General features: G+C 57.5%; 1 long non-coding RNA gene across 1 annotated transcript; it reads right to left on the reverse strand.

Moving 5' to 3' along the window:
- Nucleotides 1–664: 664 nt before the first annotated feature.
- LOC132507860 (uncharacterized) lies at nucleotides 665–17,597 on the reverse strand. Its single transcript, XR_009536342.1, has 2 exons — nucleotides 17,551–17,597; nucleotides 665–1,558 (listed from the first exon to the last, which is right to left on the reverse strand). It is a non-coding gene; the product is annotated as an uncharacterized LOC132507860 (long non-coding RNA).
- Nucleotides 17,598–17,772: the final 175 nt, after the last annotated feature.

A 17,772-nucleotide genomic window follows, 5' to 3' on the forward strand; every position in this document is an offset into this window, starting at 1 on the left:
TTGCAGCATTAATCACAGTAGTCAAGTTATGGAAGCAACCTAAGCCCTCATCAATAGATGAGTGAATAAAGAAGATGTGGTATATACACAATGGAGTATTACTCAGCCATAAAAAAGAATGAAATCTTGCCATTCATGACAAAATGGATGGACCTAGAGGGTATTTTGCTAAGTGAAATAAGCCAAAGACAAATACTGTGTGGTTTCACTTATATGTGGAATCTAAAAAAACAAAACAAATGAACAAATATAACTAAACAGAAACAGAGTCACAGATACAGAGAACAGACAGGTGGTCGCCAGAGGGGAGGGGTTGAGGGGAGGAGAGAAATAGATGAGGGAGATTAAGAGGGCCAAACTTCCACTCATCAAATAACTAAGTGATGGAGATGGAATGTACACTGTGGGGAATAGTCAGTAATTATATAATTCCTTTGAATGGTGACAGATGGTAACTAGACTTACTATGGTGATCATTTCGAAATGTATGGCAATATCAAATCACTACGTTGTATAATGGGAACTAACCTAGTGTTATAGGTCAATTATACTTCAAATACAAATTCATAGAAAAAGAGAAGAGGTTTCTGGTTACCAGAGGCAGGGTGAAGGGAGGGGGAATTGGATGGAGGTGGTCGAAATGTACAAACTTCCAGTCACAAGATAAAGAAGTACTAGGGATGTAATGTACAACATGGTAAATAGAATGAACTCTGCTGCGGGTTATATATGAAACTTGTCAGGAGAGTGAATCCTGAGTTCTCATCACAGGAAAAAATGTGTTTCTATTCCTGTTTTTCATCCACATGCGATGATGGATGTCACTAGATGTGCTGTGGTCATCATTTCATGATGTGTGTACGTCACATCGTCATGCGGCACACCTTAAACCTTCCCAGTGCCGAATGTCCAATTATGCCTCAATAGAACCGAAAGGAAAAACATATCCTCCGTCGTGAGTTCTTGCTCCAGCGTTTAACGCCTGTCTCACTGTCCTGATCTGAGCTCACACTCAAAAGCAGCTGGAGCTCGATAACCGGGTCAGCCCGGGACTTCGCTTCCTGCTTTTTCCTGCTTGCTTGGCTTGCTTTGGAACAACCTAACCCTTGACCCCGGGAAAGGCTCCGCCCACAGGTCCTTTCTCTCTCTGCTCCCCACCTGTTCTGTGGGGTCCCTGGCTATGCTCCTCTGTGGCCCCCGCGCACACCTTAGCGCCCTCTCTGGGACCCGGAGTATAATACACTTCTTCCTTCCAAGTCTTTGCCTTGCCCATCCAACATTTCTAATAGGACAGCAGCAGGACGGACAGGCAGGGTCTGCCCCGGAGAGATCTCTGGAAATGGAGCCTGTGGGGACAGCAGGACTTTGGGGGCACAGCTAATTCAGGAGGCGGGTGGACAAACACGGCCCCCCCACAGTGCAGGGAGCAGCCCCCGGCGGCATCCTCACAGGTCCGTTTTATCCCACAGGAAGGGCAGGATCCTTCTGGTCCAAATCCTTCATCAGGCGGGCACCAACAGCAGACTTTCTGCCGGCCGAGCTGCCAGGAAGGGGCTTGCTGGGGAGACAGTAAGTGACCGGGGAAGCTGAGAACAAGGAATCCCCAGGAGGAGGCTCCCCCGTAGCCGTGTGGGGGATGCACAGAGGACTGGAGGTGGCCTGTGGGACTCGGGGCTGGGGGCCCGGGAGATGGATGGTTCTGAAAGGTCTCAATTTTGCAGTTCTGAGGAAGGGGGAGCCGCCCAGCTTCCTTCCTCCTGAGATTTACCCAAAGCGAGTGCTTCTGAGGAAGAAAGAGGTTGGATGTCTGCCAATCACTCCTTCCCACCAGGGCCCAGGTGACACCCATCCTGCTGGTCTGGGACTCAAGGTCCTGGATGAGGTCTGACAGGTGGGTGCAGGTGGAGGCAGGTGAGCCCAGCCCCGCATTCCTATGGGTGGGACACCCAGGGAGGCGGCTCCAGATGCTGGCTGGCTGAAAGGAGTCTGAAGCTAGTGGTGAGTTGACACAGGAGGGAGGTGTGCTGGGGGGTCAGCCAGGGAGGCGAGGCAGGAGCCTAGACGTGGGGCACCGCAAAGGGGCCCACGGAGCTGTGCCGTTTCCAGGCGTCATCAAAGGCCTCCATCGCGTCCTTCCGGTCCTCCTGCTGTGCTCGGAGCTTTGTGAGTGCCAGGACACCCGAGGGACATGGCCCAAGGGCATGGGCAGCAATGCCCTGTGAGCAGCTGTGCTTGTGAGCATGTGAGGGGTCTGCCTTCCAGAACCTGAGTGTGGAAAGGGGCCACGGTTCTTTCAGAGGGGCCCAGAGGCAGCCGTCCAGAGGCCACGCTCCCACACAGCTGTGGTCCTGTTGTGTGCGAGTCTGAACCCAGCCCTCCCGCCCTCTGAGCTTGGGCCTGTGTCCCTGCCCAGCCCCAGCCCTGAGCCTGTGGCGCTACACCTGTTATGGCATCAGCAATGCCGGCAAGCTCAGCCAGTGGCAGCCCACCCAATGCAGCTGGAGTCCTGCTGTCTGCTCGAGGGGCGACCTGACCACAGCCATGGGCAGTGGTGAGTTCCCAGCACCCAGAGCGTGCGGATGGGTTGAGGGGGGGCTCTGGGAATGGCAGGGGGCCAACATCAGTGTGACATGGGGCACAACCCTGCCCCTCACTGGCCTGCCTCAGTGTCCCCATCTGTAGAGAGAGGGGCTAGCTCCCAGAAGCCTCCTGGAGGGCGCGGGGGTGCGTGGGGGGGTGCCTGGTGGAACAGGACAGCCTCCCAGCAGAGGAATGGAGAGCCCAGCGGGTCTGGGGAGAGGGTGAGGAGGGACGACCCCAGGAGGGTCAGAGGGGGCCTCCCACCCCAGACGGCTCCTTCTGTGCCCACAGAGAAGGTGGAGTCGTATTACACGGACTGTGCCCTTTCCTGCGAGATACCTTCCACAGCCATACGGTGCTGGCGGCGACGATAACCCCTAAGTCTGAAGTGCGATAACCCCTAAGTCTGAAGTGCGGGGCGTGACCTGCTGTGCAAAGGACCTGTGTGATGGAGTGGCCCCGACGGGGCGCAGCTTCTGGGCCCTGGCCGCGGGTCTCCTGCTCAGCCTGGGCCCTACCTTCCTCTGGGTCCTGCTGTGACCACCCCTGAGGCGAGGACTCTGATGGGGAGGGGCATCGTTCGCGATCGCGGCTCCACGGGGGCGGCAGGGCGGTCCCAGCCCAGCACGCCTGCGCAGACGTGTGCGCTCAGACCCGCGCGTGCTCAGCAAACACAGGCGTGCCGGGACTCGTCCCCTCGCAGGGCCCGACGCAGGGGCCCCACCCACCCGGCCAACCCAGCCCCAGGCGCCCAGCTCCCTGCTGTGCCAGCAAGCCTGACGTGTTGCCGTCAATTAACCACTGACTCCAGATGCAGAAACCGCGGGGCGCTGGCTGGACTGGGGCCTGTAGGAGAGCGGAGGCCACAGCCCGACCGGCGGGGTCCCACTCACAGCGAAAATAAACGCTTTCCACATCCTCCTGAGCTTTGCGTGCTCTTCAGCTCCATCGGGGAGAGGGTGGAGTCCCCTGTGACCCCCCCCCCTCGAAGGGAGACTTTGCTTCAAGCCCGTGTTCCCTGGGCCGGGCGAGCTCCGATGGCCGGGGACTGGGAATAGCGGCGCCTGTCCCGGAGGGGCCAGCTCTGCACAGCGGTGGGGGTCCCCGCTCTTCCCCGTGAAGCATTTCCTCCTCCGTGCGCCCCTGCGCGTCCGCGCCAAGCAGAGCGGGAGTGGCCCAAACTCCTCCCGCCTTCACTCCCTGAGGTGAAAACAAGGGAGACTCAACCTCATCCCTGAACATGGCGCGGCCATCCCCAGACCTGAGCGGGTTGGGGAGGGGGCCTGTCCCCACTGGGATGGGCCTGGGGGTGGGGCTGGGCCGGGCCTCTGCGGCCTGGAAATCCAGAAGCCTCTCCCTCAGCACCCTGCCTTCCCGCGTCTCCCCAGCCTCAGCAGGGCAGCCGGCTTCGAGTGGGCGGTGACCCCACACAGGCACACAATGGGGGGTCCGGGGGTGGGCGTGTACGGGGTAGGAGCTGCTTCTCGGGAAGAGGGGTCTGAAGACCCCATGCATACCTTGCTGGCCTCCAGCGGGCCTACACAGGTACCCTCACCCCCAGCCTGGTGGGCCAGTCTCCCTCCTCCTGACCTCGCGGTCCTGTCCCCCTGGGTGACCGCGGGCAAGGGCTGTCCCCTCTGGCCTGCGGGGTAACCAGGGACCTCGAATGTAAGGGTGTTGGAGGAGGGGTCTGGGGGGGTTGACAATGTGGGCAGACCCATCTGTGTAGGGAGTGCCTGGGGTGTGGCAGGTGAGGAGCCCCCAGGAGAGCCCCTGGTGGCCCCTGAGGAGAGGCAGCGGAGCCTGAGGGACATCCCAGGAAGGACATTCCTTCTCCACAAGGAGCTTCCAGTCATCCCCTGACACTTTTAAGAAAGATGTTTCCAAAAACTCTCCCATTGGCCAGGTTGTGAGTCCCGAGAACCCCGGGAACAGCCCTTGCCGAGAAATGCACCTGTGAGAAAGCCAGGCCACAGAGGGTCCAGTGCCCAGCCAGAGCCCCACCCCATGAGGACCCAGAGACACCCCCCCGCCACCCAGATCAGTCACGTCTAAGACAACGGCAACGTCTGCAGACACAGAGGGTTAGGCCCGGAGACCTTCTGGTCACAGGTACCCTGTTGGTGGGCACTTTGGTTTATGGAAATACAATATAGTCCCCCACATTTGTGATCCTTCATTAATTGTTACAGAGGGAATCTTCGTCAGCATTTTAGCCATACTTAATGAAAACGTCGGTAAACGTCTATGATACGATCTGTGGGAATTAAAACCTTGAGTTCGCCATTTGCCCTTGCTCTGGGGACAGAAAGCAGTCTGGCAAATGCTCCTGACCCCAAAGATGAGTTCTTAAAATAGTTTTCAAAAGGGGCAAGTAGTTTTTCCAAAATACCAAGAGTCTGTTTCAGTGATTCCAAAGAGCACAGTGATAGGGATAGAGAAGGATAATCAGAGCTAGCTCGAAAATCCCACCAGGGCATCATACGTAGAGAGGAAATTTTGGGTGGCTTTGGGAGACCGCAGTCAGTTAATGATCACTCGAGAAAGTAATGAGAAAATCCTGAAACAATGTGGGTTTGCTTGACTCATAAGGCAGAGCATCAAAGCCAGACAGGCCTGCCTAACAACACCACCAAGCTAACTTGCTTACCAAAAAAGCCATGCAATGAAAGTGCAAGTCATGCCTCAAGACAATAAAACAATAGTGGAAACATAAGTCATACATCCTGCGCAGCGATATCAACAAGCTAATGACCCCTAGGACGTGCTCTCTGCACACACAAACACAGTAATTTAGGGAAAGGTGACATTTCAAAATGAAACGCCCTCATTATACTGAGGCCTGAAATCGTTTTTCCACGGTGCCATGAAAGTCCCGGATGCACCGTGTAGGGTCAAAACCTCCCCCACTCGACATGCAAGAGGAGTTGACGTTGGAAGACTCGAAGAACAAGGAAGAAGGTGGTCTTCTCCTCCTCCCCTCTTTTCCTTTGATTAGAAAAATATAAGCCCCTGAGCACTCAGGGCAGCACAATGCTCGCCTGCCTGCTCGTAAGCCTCACAAGCATCCTATTCTAATAAAGCACTTCTGTCCACCGCTTTGCCTCTCGCTGAATTCTTTCTGCACTGAGACATAAAGAACCGGAGCTCCTTGGACCACCACCACCACCCACCGCCCCCCCGACCCCCGCGCCAAAACACCACCTAGCAGTTTCAGCAGGTCTGTAATTTGAAGACTAAGAATGTCCATCACAGACACTGTACTATGGTGAGTGGTTTTCTCACTTATATTTCCATGTTCTCAATCATACTTCTCAGAGGAGCTGGGTTCTGCCACCAAACTTGTGTCTAATTAACCACCAGATACAAAATTGCTCATCTGCATAGAATTAGACAGACCAGTATGAGAACCAGGCATGTGCTTCCCAGGTCAGAGGGCCATTCCTCCACGTATGAAGGTTGGGCAAGCTAGTTACAGAGGTGTCCTTGGTAGATTAACATGACAACAGGTGTGGCATCTAGCTTTTCCAGATCAGCCTTCTTTGCTGTGTGTTTCTAGGACCACTGATATATGAGGGAAGCCACTGATATGAGGGAAGCCACTGATATGAGGGAAGCCACTGATATGAGGGAAGCCACTGATATGAGGGAAGCCACTGATATGAGGGAAGCCACTGGTCCGGACACATTTCTGGCACAGGCAGGGCAGGCAGTGCTGGCTGCCCACCCAGGAGCCCCACCTGCACTGTGCATGCCTGTGGTTTTGCAGGGTGTGAGGAGCTCAGGAACCAAGCGTCACCTCCCTGCTCCCTGTGCAGCCGGGGCAGGTCGGAAGGGGCAGAATTGGCATGATTGAGTAAAGCATAGAGAGAGGGAGGTCATAAGACCCCTCCCCAGGAAGCCTCTGGAAGCCACCTCCTCTCTGGACAGCAAGTACTTAACAGGAGGGGTGGGATAAGTCTGGGCACCTGCTGTGGGTCACCTGGGGAGGTAGAGGCACAGTCTGCTGAGGACCCAGGTCCCCCGTACAAAACTCTGCCCACCAGAGCAGAAGGGGCCCCAGGGTGGGGCCATCCAGGAGAGAAGTTCTCTCCTGGGAAGGGGCTTCAGAGCACTTCTTCCCCTACAGACACACACACACACACACACACACACACACACACACGCAAGTGTAAGCAGCTTTGGGCAGGAAAGAGCTCTCTGCAGGAGGTCCCTTTTGTCTTATCACTGACCTGAAACCGGGGTCCCCCATTCTCTACTCATCTCTCGCACAAGCACACTTTTCAAATGTTTTGATCACACGATACCTTGCTAAACTGCTGGTTCTTTCTGTGGATCGAAGTAGAAATGAAGAATAAGTAACCCACGACCAGGTAATGATTTTCGAGCAGTGAGCAGCCGGACCTGAGTTTGGTAACACACGTACACCAGATGCCCATACACAGGCACACGCACATATACACACACATGCGGAGATTCACACATATACCTGCACACACACACGCACGCACGCATGTACCTCTGTCCTATCTGGACTCACTGCTGGCATTGGTCTCCTGGGATATTCCATGACCTTTGCTTTCCTAGTACAGGAACCACCCCTCCCTCCTAGCCACCACTCTGCCTGGAGTGAAGATGGCAGCTGGAGGCTGATTCACTGTGCTGGGACCAGGCCTCCGGCACCATGGCCTCCAGCAGTCTCACCACACGAGGGGAGTATAAGCCCCTTTGCGGGAGGACTGAGCGCTCCCTGCAGGATGCAAGGGGCCCACGTGTCCCGAGGGGCGGGAGCCAGGCCCCGTCTTCCTCCGCCATGCAATTTCTTGGGCTTTTTAATCTTCCATTGTGATGAGTGGCTACTAATTATTGCAAGCATCTTCTTTCAGCCTGCCACCTCTTTTCTTTTCTTTCTGATTGCAGCATCATGATAACAGGCAAGCTTTTTTCACCGCTCGTATTCTTGAACGCATTGGTGGATTACTTAAAAACGTTTTCTGTTAATACATGAAGAGGTGGTCTTACGTTTCTTCTAAAGACCTCTAAGTTTTCCACTTGCAGTCTGAGCTTTGATCCACCTGAAATGTTTCCTCCGTGACGCCCCTACCCAAGTCCCAACACGGTTCATCTCCCCTCCTCTGAGATGCAGGCCGGGGCCCCCCCACCAGCCTCCTACGAGAACCCCCAAAATCACTCAGCTCCCGCCAAGCCCACTCCATGCTGCTTTTAAAACATTTTTAACTTTTCATTTTTAAATCAGCTCACACGTACAAAGATGTTTCAAAAATAATGCAGCGTTTCTAGAATTGCTTCCCTCATCTTCCCCAAATGTTAACTTCTTACATAACCATGGCACTGCCATCAGAAACAGGAACTCAGCACCAGTGCCAGACCCTCAGGCCCTTTTGGAGTCCCCCGCCGTCCATCAGTCCTTCCCTTGGGTCCACAGCCCAGTCCTGCACCGCACCTCCACCCTGTCCCCTGGTCTTCTCACCCCGACACCGCCCCTAGAGGCCCCGGCCACTCCCGGCCTCCCAGTGCCCATGGCTTACATTCCAGGGCTTTCACTTCGCCTCATTCTAAGACGCCCTAGTTAATCATAGCCATCCCCGTTTTTGACAGCTGACGCTCACAGGTTTGCCCACCAGTCGGTGAACTAGAAACACCCTCCAGGCACCACACACACTGAGGTCCCAGGTCCCAGCCCTTCACCCCCCACCCCCCAGAGCACCTCCTGGGAACATCGAATCTGCAAGGCCCATGGGCACAGACCTGCACAGTGGCCACCTTGGGAAAGCTGACTGACTCGAGTCTGTCTGTCCCACTGGCCCTGCTGCCCAACCAGGAACAAGAGCCCCCGGCCCTCTCCTCTGGCTCTTCTGTTGGGGGGCAGGTACCTCACTTCCCTCCATGGCCCAGACGCTGGTCACCCTCGGAGGGAAGCGTCCCGGAATGCAGGGTACCAGAGGGAGCAGTGTGCGTGTGCCTATGTGTGCTTGTGTGCGCTGTGCACGTGTGTTCTAAATTAAATTCTTTTAACATTTATTTGTTTATTTATTTATTTACTATTTATTTTGGCTGTGCCGGGTCTTAGTTGCAGCACGCGGGATCTTCGTTGCAGCACACGGGCTTCTTAGTTGCGGCATGCATGCGGGATCTAGTTCCCCAACCAGCGATCAAACCTGGGCCCCCTGCATTGAGAGCGCGGAGTCTTATCCACTGGACCACTAGGGAAGTCCCTGCACGTGTGCTCTGTGTTTGGTGTTGGTGTCGTGTGCACAGGGCTGGTGTTGGCATGTGTGCACGCGGCGTGCTCAGTGGAGAGGCAGGGCTGGGCCTCCCACCAGAGCGTGGCCAGGGCAGCCCTCCAGTTTCCTTTTCCCCAGAATGTCGCCCCACTCTGGCCTGGCCCAGCCTGGGCAACAGAGGAGAGGCGAGGGGCACCAAGACGGGTGGGTGGCTCCTTTGGCCCCAAGGAAGCAAGCCAGGGGGCTGGGGACCCAGTGGGGGAGGGGCCGCCCCTGCCCACCCAGCACAAGAGGGTCTGGGGCAGATCCCTCCACCCCACTTCCCTGGCCACTCCTGCAGTGGGGGATTCTGAGTGAGGAAGAGGTGAATCCTGTGCCATGAGGGGAGAGCCGATTCCCAGAGACATTGCAGAAGTCAGCTCTCAGGGCCACACGGCCTGGCCTCTGCTGACCCGTGCACAGCCTCCCCTCCCTCAGAGAGTGATGGCCAGCTGGTAAGGAACCACTGCGAGCCAGACAGCACTCACCCAGGACCCTCCATCTACTGGGGAAGGGAGGGGGACCAGGGACCCCACTGTGACTGCGCAGTCTCCCCCAGAACGGGGCTGCCAAGCTCAGCCAGGACAGGGGCTGCAGGGGAGGGAGCTGGGCGTGCAGAGGTGGTCCTGAAGGACCAGGACCCCCAGGAACTGAAGTTAGTGCCCTAACTACGCTGGTGATAACAGGGGCGTTGGGAAGTAGAATTAGAAACAAATCTCCTGCTAACCCAGAAAACCTCTGCAGTGAATTGTGTTACTGAGTCAGCATTAAACAGCGCCATGCACATCGCAGGCAGTCCGCTAAGCTGAGAGATGACGAAGGCGGACAGCTCCTCTGCTGCACCCCAGTTCTCCAGATCTACCTACTGTGACTGGTCCTCGGGAGACTGCAGCACTGACACGTGGCTCATCCCAAATTCACCTTTTAAAAGGATTTAACTCCATCTCAAGTTAGCTCAGTTCTCAAGAGAGAGAATTCATCACGACCAGTTTTCAAAAGTGATTGCTCCAAGAAGGGAGAGGCAGGAAACTTCCTTCCTTTCTTGCTCCAGGGAGAATAACTTTTTGCCTTGCTTTTAATGTGTGCACCTCACGTGCAGGATGAATGATGACTCTGCCGGCATCTGTGTTTGCCCTTTTGCTCACTGCCTATCGGTAAAGGGTGGCCAAGCTCCCGTCTAATATGGCTCAAATCAAGTTCATTTCCATTTTACATTCCATTTCTTTCTTCAACTCAATGCTTTCATTACATAAGTAACTCTGTTTCCTATAGAGAGTTCTAATAAGCCATCTGAAAAATAAATGTCATGAACTAGGGGCTTTGTCCCTAAGGTAGAAATGGACAGAATCAAAGATACCTAGTGCCTCCACACAGCAAGAATTTATATGTGTTGGTCATACTGTGAAATATATTTCTCATGGCAGATGTTGGTCAAAAACATGTAAGAGGGGCTTCCCTGGTGGCGCAGTGGTTAAGAATCCGCCTGCCAATGCAGGGGACATGGGTTCGAGCCCTGGTCCGGGAAGATCCCACATGCTGCGGAGCAACTAAGCCCGCGAGCCACAACTACTGAAGCCCACGCACCTAAAGCCCCCCGTGCTCCGCAAGAAGAGAAGCCACCGCAGTGAGAAGCCCGCGCACCGGGACGAAGAGTAGCCCCCGCTCGCCACAATTAGAGAAAGCCCGCACGCAGCAACGAAGACCCAACGCAGCCAAAAATAAATTAAATAAATAAATGTATTTTAAAAAAACCCAACCGTTTAAGTGTGTGCTCGCTCAGGCTGAGCCTCCTGGAGGGGTGGGAGGGGCTTGGGACCACCCCAGGTAGGAGGAGGACTGTGGCTGGGTGCCAGCCACATGCCCTGTGCTTGACCAAGGCTGGTCCTCACCCATAGCCTGAGTCCCACCCAGGGCCCAGGGAGAATTCTCTCTGGGAACACAGGCTGAGGCCTGGCTCTGGGGGGCCAGGAACTGTGAACGCTCCCTTCTCTTGCCAGACCCTAAAGCCATGAGACATACAGTAGTGTAAATGTTGTCAGGACAAAGCCCATTTTTAAACATTTCCCTCTCCCCCTTCCCTTCCCTGGTATCCAGGGAAGTCCCTTCTAGAGAGAGCCTGTGTGAGGAGCGCTTCCAGGAGCCCAGGCCTTCCTGGCAGCGCTGAGCGGGGGCCCCGCCAACACCCACCTGCTCTTCCAGGGGCCCCCATCTCCTGGCAGGGGCCCCCCTCCATCCCTGCCTTCTCCCCTCCCTCCTTCCACAGGGCTGGCCTGCAACGTCCTGAAGGTTCTCCCATCTGACCCTGCCTCTCCTCCCTTGCCCTTCACAGGCTTCCATCCAGAGCCTGCCCTTCTCTCTATCCCTGGGGGTCTGCTTCTCAGAGCACCCAAACTGACACCCCCCTCCCCGCCCCTCATCTCCCCTCCCCTGCATGGAGGAGTCATGGACACGGGGTAGTGAGGGGTAGTGAGGCGGATGTAGGGAGACACGGGCGGGCCCTTGACCCGGGGCAAAGGGGGTGGGCGGAGCAGAGAGGAGGTGGGTTTGTGCTTCTTGGGACGCGGGCAGCCCCGGGGAGGGGCACACTCCAGCTCAGCTTATCGCCCAGGGCCCGGGGCTGAGGACGACCCGCTGACCACCTCCTTCCCGGGGGATGCTGAGGGCCGGCTTTTCTGCATTTCCTAATAGAAATTTTGCAAACAAGCTGGTGTGCAAAAGGTCTCATGACAGCAGCAAGAGACGAGAAGAACAGAGAGCACATCCCATCTCCCCCAGAGGAGCCAGTAAGGAGCCAGTTAGGACAGCGACAGGGCATGGACGGGCACTTGAGCCGCGCTGCCTCAGCCCAAAGGCAGCCTCTGATGGGCAACCCGCTGGCCAGGCTGAGGCTCGTGAGAACTGCGCTGAAGTCCGAGTCGGGAGTGACGCTGGGGAAGCAACGGTGGGTGTGAGAGACACGTCCAGCCTCCGGCCATCAGGGCTCCCAGTGGCCACAGATGGCTGATTGCTGCCCCTCAGGCGGCACAGAGGCCAGGCCCGGCCTTCCGGCTGCTCTGTTGGAAGAGCTCAGAGCCGGCCCACGCGGCCGCCAGGCAGAGCTGCGGGGAGGGCCCGCAGGGTCCTGGTGCCAGCGCCCCCCTGGACATCCGGAGCCCACTCCTCGGCAGGACATCAGAGTGTCCCCACGGAGGGGCTCTTCCCCACTCCCAGGACACCCTGTGGAGCTTGAAGCAGAGATGCTTGTGAGAGTAAAATCAAGACTCAAGCTGGGGAGAACTACAGGGGCACCTGACCAGGGCCCAGGGCACTAGCCGCCTGGAGGCCTCTGAGATAAAAGCAGCGGCAGGGAAAGGATGAAGCCGGCCTGTCCCCGGGACCGTGTGAGTGAATCCGCCGTGTCCGGGAGAACGGAGAACAGAGAACAGCGAACAGCTTCGTGGGAAACTGGCCGCGGCCTTGAAGCCTGTGCAGGGTGCACTGCACGCTCCGGTCACCAGAGGGCGAACGAGGGGAGAGGGGCGCGCGAGGGGCGGGGACTGGGGACTGGATAGAGAGGGGCGGGGGAGGAGACTGGGGACGGGGGGCGGGGACTGGGGACTGGCTGGAGAGGGGCGGGGAGCCAGGACTGGGGACTGGGGGAGCGAGGTGGGGTGCATGACGCCAGTGGATCCGACTGGGGAAGCGGGCGGCGCCCTGACCCGTGCGTTCTGCCGCGTGCCAGCCCGGCCCCGGCGAGCACCAGGGACAGGGACACGCACGTTCCGCCTCCCGAGGCCCCGCCCTGGGCCCTGCCGCCACCGTAGGCCGAGCCTGAGCACCGTGCAAAGGCAGACAGCAGCTGACACCCGGCGCGGGTGGATGTCCCTCCCTTCGCAGGATGAAACCAAAATGCCCGAGAGCGGCGATTGCCCCATCTGCACCCCAGCCGCCGCTCCCCCTTGGCGCCGTCAGCCCCCATCCTCTGCAGACGCGAGGGCGGTGGCTTCTGGCTCCCTGCTTGGACACCGCCTCCTCGCCCGGTGACGCCTGATGCAGACCCAGGACAGGACTAGGGGCCATCCAGCAGCAAATGTGCCCCCCATAATTCAAAGTGTGCGTCACCCAAACCTCAGTAGTCTCTGCCAGGAGAACGTTCCCCAGGAATCATGAGTTAGGAGTACAGCCCGGATACATTTTACACACATCCCGGGGGGTGGGGGGACCTGCCACCTTACGCCTCTGCCCTGCTGGGCTCCCCTCCCCCACTCCCCCACCAGGCTCTCTCTCTTTAGAGGGAGTGTCACCACCCCATGGCACATACCAAGATGGAAGGCTTCCCCCATCTGAGCCCTGTACCTGTCTGATATCTCCCAGGACTAAAGGGGCAGCTGGAACAAAGCCTTGAGGGATAAGTGTGACTGAGGGTGGAGGGCTGGGTCACCAGCACAGTTGCTACTCAGTCTCGTGCTGGAAGACCTGGGCCTCTTCGCTTCCTGGCTCACTTGCCAACCTTGCAGGGCTCTGGGGCACCAGCACCTGGCACCAGAGGGCACTCCAGGCCCAAGGGGTGCCCAGACCTCCTTTAGGACAGTCGGGAGAAGGGAGGGGCACGCAGGAGGGAGGCCTAGTGACTTCTAAAGGGGGGATAAGGATTGACGGGCCAAAGGGGTCGTTCCCTGGTTTCCTGGCCCAGCCTGGCTAGCATGGGGACCTGGGAGCAAGCAGGCCAGTGAGGGGCCATGCAGAAGGACACTTGGCCAAGGCTGCATCCACCTCTACCCATTGGGCAGTGCTCAGGACAGGGGCTGCCCAAGAAGCTGTGAGGCAAACTGGATCGGAAAAGCAAGCAGCCCTGGAAATCGGCAGTTTGCAAAAAGCCCAAAGAACTTGGCAAGCTCAGAGCTTTCCAGGCAGCCTTAGAAGAGGGAGCAGGGCAACACGGAGGGTGTACAGAGTGACCCCAGTGAGGACTTAAAACATTTGTCACAACCTAAAAGTTGAGTTATGTTTTACTCGGCGGGACATTTTAGGACTTCAAGCCTGGGAGGCAGCACCTCAAGTAACCCCGAGAGAACTGCTCTGAGGAGGCCAGGGGGCAGCCAGGTTATGTAGAAGTTTCGCAACACAGGGCAGGTAGTTTGAATGTCGAAAGATTACCGTTAATTAAAGAAAACCAGATAACCCAAGTTAAGGAATGTAGCGCTTTTCTATGTATGAGAAGATGCGAGAGTCTGGGCTCACTGAAATCACTGCTTTATGCACCACAGCTCTCTGGGGCCCGTATCCTGTGTTTTCACATCCTGAGTTTCCTCAGGGCTCACCGCCTCCTGTGGGAGGGCTGCAATCGCTGATGACTGTGACATCCTTTGTTTACTGATATGGCAGGAAATATTCCATTTCTCACCAGAGACCTGGGGAAGTGCTGGGAGGGGCGCCAGAACTTGGGGGGGGGGTCCATGTGCCTCCACTGCAGGGGCCTCACTCCAACCACGCCCTCTGAGAGTGGGGATGGAGCCTGTGGCCTTCCCAACCTGCCCAGCCCCGCCCTGGGTGTGCGTGGGGCAAGGTCCCAGCCAACGCTGTTATGACCACACCAGAAAGCCAGACACACGGGTGCAGGCAACTTTAGGTAGAATTCCTCCTGGTCAGAACCGTGGACTGTTAGAATCCAGAAATCAGGACAGATCACGGGGGCTGGTCACCTTCTGGACATTCTGAGAAAATTACACTCTGTCTGTAAAAGGTCACGCTTGGGGACAAGAAGGCCTCAGAGGGCAGATACTCGGACAGGAACTGGCCCAGAGAAGAAAAGACTAAAAGCGCTGGGGGGCTTCCCTGGTGGCGCAGTGGTTGAAAGTCCACCTGCCAATGCACGGGACACGGGTTCGTGCCCCGGTGCGGGAGGATCCCACATGCCGCGGAGCGGCTGGGCCCGTGAGCCATGGCCGCTGAGCCTGCGTGCCCGGAGCCTGTGCTCTGCAGCGGGAGAGGCCACAGCAGTGAGAGGCCCGCGTACCGCAAAAAATAAATAAATAAATAAATAAAAGCGCTGGGGATTTCCCTGGTGGCCCAGTGGCTAAGACTCTGTGCTCCCAATGCAGGGGGCCCAGGTTCAATCCCTGGTCAGGGAACTAGGCCCCACATGCCACAACTAAAGATCCCGCATGCTGCAATGTCCTATGTGCCGCAACTAAGACCTGGAGCAGCCAAATAAATAAATAAATATATATTTTTTAAAAGACTAAAAACACTGGATACTGAGGGGCCGTATAAACCTAATCCCAACCTCAAGGCAGGGAAAATCAGTAAAATGGAGCAGGGAGCAACGTGGCTGGCCAGGATGCCCCGGTCCTGGCCAAAGTGTCCAGCACGTCTTCCTGTCCACCCCCGGGGCCCCAGAGTGCCTGTGCCCCTCCAGGTCATTGCCTGCCAGGTCCCCTGAGACCCTATGAGGTGGGCGATTCCGTGCCCAGGGGAGCTAGAGAGAATGTTGCAGCTCTGAGCCAGGCTCGCCCAGAAGCCCCACCCACTGCCACGTGTCTGAGGTGCTTCGGAGAGGAGAGGTCCAGAGTGACCCAAAGGCACCACCTCACGGTGGCTACGGAACTCTGGGCCATGACAAGACGAGCGGCTCCCGCCCCAGGCACACTGTGGGTGGCCACTGTCCTCACGCGGCACCCAGCCAGAGAGATCCAGGTAACCGAACTTCCCCTGCTGGCGGTCCTGTGTCACGTTTGCCCTAGAAGGACGTGTATGCGAGCCCAGGTGGCAGAGATGACACACCTGGCAAGTTCGGACCTGCTTCCCCAGCATAGGGAGGCTTAGTTAGAGATATCTCATTGGACTCACGGTGTGTCTGCTCCCCTGCCCACCACGCTTCCCCTGAACTGCCCCATCCCATCACAAGCCCCGAGTGCACTGCAGGGCCCGGGCATTTGGGCCTCCTGGGATTTGTGACACGTGGGACTGGCAGCACAAGGTCAGATTTTAAGGTCTGTGTGGAAAGGAGCAGGGTCACAGGGGGCGTGGGCAGCTCTGGGGGGGTGAGGCAGGCCAGAAGGAAGGGAAGCAGAGACAGAGGCAGAGGTATCTGCAGAATGACTAGACCTGAAAGTGGGGAGACACACACCTGGCCATTCCAGCAGGTGTCCAGTGGTGAGAGGCAAGTTCCCGGAGCCCAAGGTTGAAGGAGGGAGACTGAGTAGGCCCCCCAAGGGTGGGTGGGCCTTTTAGGAAAGCCCCCCGGCATCACTTTGGTCCCAGGAAACGCCTCTGGCTGATGAGCCTGGCTATGTCAAGCTCATGGATATAGACCAGGAAGTCACACCTCCCAGGGCTGCCATGTGTTCAAGGCCGTGGCCTTCTGAGTGCAGCAGGCTAATCTGGCCACGCCCCCAACACACACCCCACCCTCACCCCCATCAGACAAATCTGACTGACTGTATGCTAAGAGCAAGCAACAGGCTCGGGGGGACCAGCCGTCCTCCTGGCCACAGTTTTCAGATTATGTTGAGGGGGAGGGGGTGGAGGTGAGGCAGTTCCTGCTCCCCAGAGGTGACACCCAGAAGGGGGCTAACCAAAGGCCACAGCCTACTGCATGTCCCTGGGCCCCAGGGCTGTGTAACCCTGAGGATGTCATCACTCCTCAGCTGGGACATCTCATGACACACAGACTCCCACCTTCAGCCTCCAAGGAAAAAGCCCCCAAAGACTGTCCAAGTTGATCTATCCCACTCTCCTGTCATCTGGTCATCAGAGAAGACCACAGGAGAAGGTGACCCGACCCAGAACTCTGAACACACAAACCCACTCAGCAGACAATCACACAATCACTCGTATCAATGCACAATCACATGGTGCCTAGTGTACCCCTACCTTGCCCATGGGACTGGTCTCCTGTTACAGGATCCCTCTTCCCACCCTGCTCCATCCTGGCCACCCGCCATCCTGCCTCAGTCCCTCTCCCTTGTACAGTTAAGAGGCCACTTCTCCTGGGGCCCTCCCCCACTGTCACCGCAGATGCCACCAGCAGATGCCACCCAGAAAGGCTGCAAGAAAAGGTCAGGTGCAAAAAACAGCTCCAACAAGAAATGTGCTGTGAAAGTAAGAAGTGTGAATCCGCAGGGACCCATCAGGCGCTGAGAGGACTCTGCACGAAGGGAAAGGAACCAGCAGACGGTGACACGTACAGGAAGGGCGCTCTGCCTGGCAGCCCCCGCCCACGGGCAGGCCTTGGCACCCCCAGCTCCCGCAGGCTACGAGGCTCTTCCATTCCCGCCAGGGAGAAGCAGGAGCAAGGCCTGGGGTGCTGCAGAGCCTGACCCCTGAGCCTAGCTCACAAGCCCGGAGTGGGGGACGCAGGGCCGCACACAGTGGGTGCTCTGTGAACGTTGGCTGAAAGGCAATTAATGGCACCTGGAGACAGAACACAGGAAACGCACTGGCTGGCGTCAGACTAAGGACAGCCCGCTTCACTCTAACAGGGGCCGCTAGGTTCCGCGCTGAGAGGGTCATATCAGGCTGACTTTGTGATGACGCGCCCTGCACCCAGCCCCGTCTGCAGGGGAGCACCCAGGGGGCTCTTGAGTTCTCCTGGGCTGAGGGTCACGACGCTGGTGCGGCCCGGATCTCCTGCTGGGCGGCACTGTGGCCCGCAATCACTGCCCCGGAAGCCCCCTCCTCCACCCTCTCACCCTCGTCCTGTCACCTGGCTCGGGCGTGGCGTGCTGAAGGCCTCTTCGCAGACCCCATCCCACTCTGCAGAAGGGGTTCCGAGTACTGCCCCCTCGGCCTCCTCGGACGCATCCCCTCCCCCGAGCTCCACCTCAAAAGTGTCCGGCCATTTGGGGGCCTCCCCCACCCCTGCCCAGCCGGGCCGGGCTGTCGCAATACATCCCCGCCCAAGCGGACCAGACGGACCGGCTGCGAC

Source organism: Lagenorhynchus albirostris, chromosome 17 (assembly GCF_949774975.1).
Source record: "Lagenorhynchus albirostris chromosome 17, mLagAlb1.1, whole genome shotgun sequence".
Classification (NCBI taxonomy): Eukaryota; Metazoa; Chordata; class Mammalia; order Artiodactyla; family Delphinidae; genus Lagenorhynchus; species Lagenorhynchus albirostris.